Source organism: Aristolochia californica, unplaced genomic scaffold, assembly GCF_029961685.1.
Source record: "Aristolochia californica isolate CCGP_79_NKW_82.1479 unplaced genomic scaffold, dmAriCali1.0.hap1 SCAF_2, whole genome shotgun sequence".
NCBI lineage: Eukaryota > Viridiplantae > Streptophyta > Magnoliopsida > Piperales > Aristolochiaceae > Aristolochia > Aristolochia californica.
The window spans coordinates 40,385,488-40,391,487 of NW_027181881.1; positions in this window are offsets into that span (position 1 = coordinate 40,385,488).

The following is a 6,000-nucleotide window of genomic DNA, read 5'->3' on the forward strand; positions in this document are numbered from 1 at the left end:
TTAAAGAGAGTCAAAATCTCTTTGATGTAAATTCCAACTAATATAGCTAAATTAGAAGAATTTCCCAAACATAGGTTATTCGGTAGTGAATATCAATAGGGGAACATCAACAACAAAACATCTTGTGTCATCTTTGTGGTGTATGAATGATTTAATTTTAAAATTGCATGTTTGCATGATTTTTATTTCTACGTCTTAAGTAAAATTTTAAATTGTAATCCTCAATTCACCTCCCTCTTGAGTAGCCACCTGGGCCAACACAAACTATCAGAGTACCCTTACCTTTTATACCATTTGTTAGGTCCTTCGAAGAACAAACATGAGGGGGGAGTGTGGGTGAATAGTTTTTTTTATATATATATATATATTTTTATCTTTTGCTACCTAATTTGACTCATTTTTAACTTAATCCTTTGTGTTTTAAATGTTAACTTAGTTTAAACAATGCTCTCTTGTGATTTTACATTCAAAGTATAAGACAATTTATCAAAGTAAGAGCAGAAATAATAAAACAAAGTATACACACAAGATTTATAGTGATTCATAGTCCAATCTTGGATTACAAATCCACTTCCAAAGTATTTTTACACTTCGAAGTTCAACTAAGTTTAGTGTTGCCCTACGATGTACATCTATAACAAATCGCCTCCAAGGCTAATTATAATATTACCCACATAAGGACTTGTACTACTTAATTGACCACAACAACCAACTTATAATATAACACCTTCACTAAGTCTATAGAAGCTCACTAGGCTTCTAGCTAAGACCTAATAATAGGATTTCCACCAATACATTAGCCAATCTAGATTTGACCCACACTTGAGATTTTTAGAAGTAGCACTCTGGACATACAAGGCCTAAGCCTACGCTTTGGATTTTCAAAAGCAACACACAAGGAAGACATGGCCAAGATCCACATAGGATTTTCAGCAGGGATTCACTAGGCCATCTAATCTATAATCAACTAATGGAGTTTCAACAACTCCTACCTCCATAAGGACTTATAGCTTACAATGGTAACATAAAGGCTTACCTCCATACAACTTCACTCAATTTAATTGAGATGGGGAATAATCTTGCCTTGTCAAAGCATGGCCAAATGAGCAACTATTAGTTTTTTTTTTTTTTTTTTTAAAATTTAACCCACTACAAATGCCTCTTATTACGTAGATTTCAAATTTTAAGCATAAAAATAGGCACACGTGTCCTAAATACTTATTTAACATAACTATTAGCTCAAAAAAATCATTGTATGAGCAGATTTTAAAATAAAAAATTAGTGAGACAAATTTAATTTTACTAGTGCAGGAGACAATAAAAGTAGCTCAACTTAAATCTGATTTTGTGTGTAGATTTTCTAGGCCAAGTTCAATCAATAGATTTTTAAAATGATGAGAGCAATGAAATTTGGATTTTCAAAAGCTTCCCCCAATCGTTCAATTATATGCAACAACCCCTTTTTAAATGCCCCAATAAAGTTCAAATCAACAACAACAATTAATCACTTGCTAGCACATATGATATGATTTCATACTAATGGCACTAGATATCTAGCAAGAATAAAGATAAGCAGTTCAAATTTTGAAATAAAATCACAAAAAGCATTTAGCTCTTTGTTTGGTACCTTTTTGAATTACTAATTAATCCTCCAAATTTATTTTAAAGTATGAGAGCCTTTTGAATTTGTCTTGTTTCTTTTAGGAGTCAAGAGAGATAAATTTTGGGGCTAGATTGTTTAACTACATGAGTTTTCAATGTTAAAAAATTGAACTATTGAGCTAAAAAAAGGATGTCTTGTCCTTTTTGAATTCTCGACTAAAATTGATAAAAATATTGAGAAAATAAGTAGAATATTTGTAATGAGCTGCTAAGCACATAGACAAATCGATTACAAAATTTGGAGACCTATCTTAGCTGAATTGAAGTGTACAAGCTCGTTCTACAACTTTTAGAATGCATCATCCAATTGACTCTTACTCGGTTGGTCTATCCTCTTTGGACTTTTCTCTCCTTCAACTTCATTTCAATTGATCTTTCCATCGTGCACTTGAACAACTTCGAAAAGGGTCTTTTCTATCTCAACTTGTTTGTCGACCCTTGTTAGTCGATTGACTTTCTTCTCTACTTCATCATATCTTAGTTCACCTTGTTTGTCCGACCATTTTGGTGTATGACTTCTAACAAAGGCTTCTCTCTTTGATCGTTTGGAAAATTTCCAATCAGATGGATGACCTTCTTTACCTGCTCCAACTTCTCTAGTCAATTTGACTTGGATAGACAAACTTCTTCCTCCATCCGTTTTTTTTTTTTTTTGAGCTAGTTTGCATGGATCATGCGATCGTCTCTGACTTTTTCGAATGAGTTGCCTCTTTTCTTGTTTTTCTCCTTTTTCTTTTTTTCTCCTTCATATTGGGGCTTGCTTTCTTATTGTGTTGAACTCTCTTACTTTAGCAAATAGTGCTACTAGGCTGTTTGACAATGTACTTTTTGGTATGGTTTGCTTGCTTCCCTCTTTGTGTTAGCCGTTAAGTTGGCCATGTGTCGATCAAACAAATATGTTGCTAAAAATTTCCTTTGGGGGCTTTATGAGGTACAAATCAATCATAATGCACTTCATTAGTAATTTGAGTGTTTGTTATCAACTAATAAATTATAGAGTTTTATACTTGATAAGTTTAGGGATGAAGAGAAGAACATGTAAGAAGAAGTAGAAGAGGGAAAAGAGTAGAAATAGAGAGGGGGAGACAAACATGTGTGAGAGGAAGGAGAGATTTAGGAAAACGGAGAGGAGCTCCTTAACCCCTCTAGAGTCCTATTTATAGAGTTGGATAGAAACCCTAATACATGATACAGATAAAAAAAACACTTAAAACCCTTAGTAATTATAAGGTATGCCACTCAAACATCATAGATGTCAATGGCGCCAATCTTGGTTAACAAACTCATTTAGCTAAGTTTCACCTTATATGAGTTTGAGGAGGGATGTCAGTAGATACAATAGTATGGGGGAAGCTATAGATCACGATCTATATGTATATGATGTTGATGATGTAGACAATAAGTGAATGTGATCCCCTTATATACCACAACTCATGTAACCACGACCCACTTTTGGGTATTGACATAATTTTAAGAATAGTACTCCCTATATAATAAAAAAACCCAAGAATGTAGGAGAAATGGTCAAGGGATTAGACTATCATGGAGTAGCCAGAGCAAAACCATGTAAATCCTGTTGGATATTAAACTTGTCTGGAATCAAAGAAACATTTGAAGGGTCTGTTCTCATTTAAATGGTGCAAATAATATGTCATTGGAAAGCTATACCTGTCTAGGTTCCAATGAATCAAACCATTCATGAATTGTTCTTTTTTATAAAAGTCATCAATAAAAAGATAAAGTAAGAGTTTTTACCAAGAGATTGAGGCTTGATAAGACCGCATACATCAACATGGATTAGTTCAAGTGGACTGGTGGCTCTTCTAGTGGATTATTTCGGAAAATTCTTTCTTGAATGTTTGCCAAGTAAGCACGCTTCACATACTTGATTGGGATGATTAACTTTTGGAATGCCCTTCACCATATTATTTTATTCCAAGTCTCTAAGTCCTCCAAAGTTTAGATGACCAAATCTCATGTGCCAAATCCATGATGGATCTTTCACATAAGCTTTTAAACATATTGCTCCAATGTTCTTCATATCAAGCATAAACATTCGATTCTTTGTCATTGTGACCTTAGCAATAAGATTTGCTTCTCGATCTCTAAGCCATAGAAAACGATGTTCCATGGTGATTTTGTAGCCACTCTCCAAAATTTTTCCAATACTCAAAATATTACTTTTCATCTTGGGAATGTAGTAAACATTATGAAGAATTTTGTAGCCACCACCTTTCATTGGAAATAAGATTGTACCTTTGCCTTTAATCTCCACCTTTGTATCGTCACCAAAACGTACATGGCCCATTATGTTACGGTCAAGTTCCACAAATTTGCTTCTATCACCTGTCATGTGGTTGCTAGCGCCATTATCAAAGTACCATGTACTATTTTCTCCCACGGGCTTATCTTTTAGTGAAAGGAATAATGTAGGCTCATCATTTTCTTCCTTGTGGTCAATCAATTTTGACTTTTCATTTACTTTCTTGAATCGACACTCCCATGAGTAATGCCTATATTTCCCACAGGAATAACATTCAATTTTGGATTTGTCAATTCTTACCTCATTATTTCTCCAATTGTTGCCTCCATTGTTGCCTTTTCCTCTTCCTCTTCCACGACTTCTTTGAGAAGTCTGGTTTCTATTATAAAAAATAGAATTTTTCTCATCATTACCTCTTCCTTGACTATGTCCACGTCCACGACCTCTACCACGTCCTTGACCTCGTCCACTTCTCAAAGTGCTTTCACTTTTAGATTTGAGAGGTAACTTTACTTGCAAGGCTTGCTCAACTTACTCTTGTTTTTCTCGATTCATTCTCTCCTCATGGGCTCGTAATGGCCCATTTAATTGATCAATTGACATGATCTCCAAGGCGTTAGACTCTTCAATGACTACCACCACATGATTGAATTTTGTGTTGATAGAGCGTAGAATCTTCTCAACAACCGGAACATCTTCAATCTTCAATCCTTGACTATGTCCACGTCCATGACCTCTACCACATCCTTGACCTCGTCCACTTCTCAAAGTGCTTTCACTTTTAGATTCGAGAGGTAACTTTACTTGCAAGGCTTGCTCAACTTACTCTTGTTTTTCTTGATTCATTCTCTCCTCATGGGCTCGTAATGGCCCATTTAATTGATCAATTGACATGATCTCTAAGGCGTTAGACTCTTCAATGACTACCACCACATGATTGAATTTTGTGTTGATAGAGCGTAGAATCTTCTCAACAACCGGAACATCTTCAATCTTTTATCCTAGCCTTTTCATTTGATTCACCACTGCCAAGATTCTTGTGAAGAAATCTGAGATACACTCACTCTCCTTCCTCAAAAGTGATTCAAACTCAACCCTTAGAGTTTGAAGATGTACCTTTTTAACTTTGTTAACTCCCATGACAGATTTTTGAAGAGTATCCCATGCTTGCTTGGATTTGGTATCGTTGGCAACCTTCACGAACATGTCATCATCCAAATCTTAATGAATGACAGTAAGTACACATTGATCCATCTTCCTTTTTTTCTCCAAAACTTCCTTTTCATTTGTTGGCAAATCCACTTCATTTTCTTGTTCTTCAAAACCTTTCTCAACTATCTCCCATAATCCTTGAGAGCCAAGGATGGCCTTCATTCGAATTGACAACTCTCATAGTTGATTTTAGATAATTGTGGATATTGGAAAGAAAGAGATGCTCCCTTTGAACTCATTCTATTCACCTTGCTCTGATACCTGATACCACTTTGTTGGAAACAATAGTGGGCAAACAACTCTAAGAAATATAAGGAAGAAGAAAAATAAAGGAGAGACAAAAAGAAAAGAAATTTCTTCAATACAATTGTTTGTAATCGTTACAAGAGTACATGGGTATTTATACTACTCAAAAGATACTAATCAATAGATACATCTTATCACTCCAAAAACCACTAATTAATAGATGTATCTTATCACATCAAAAGACATTAGTCAATGAATGCATCTTATTATATCAAAAGAAATTAGTCAATGGATCCATCTTATCACATCAGTGGACATTAATCAATGGATGCATCTTTTTCGGTTTTGTTGAACAACCTATACTAAATCGATAATATCTTATTCTAGAAAACATCAATTTATGAATGGTCTGATTCATTGGAACCTAGACAATGACCTTGTCCACCTCTCAAAGTGCTTTCACTTTTAGATTTGAGAGATAACTTTGCTTGCAAGGCTTGCTCGACTTGCTCTTGTTTGCTCGATATATTTACGTTTTTGTTTTATTGTTGTAATTCATTCTTTACAGTTTCTTTGTCATTTCCAGACGTAGAACAGCAACTGAAATGGAACACTGA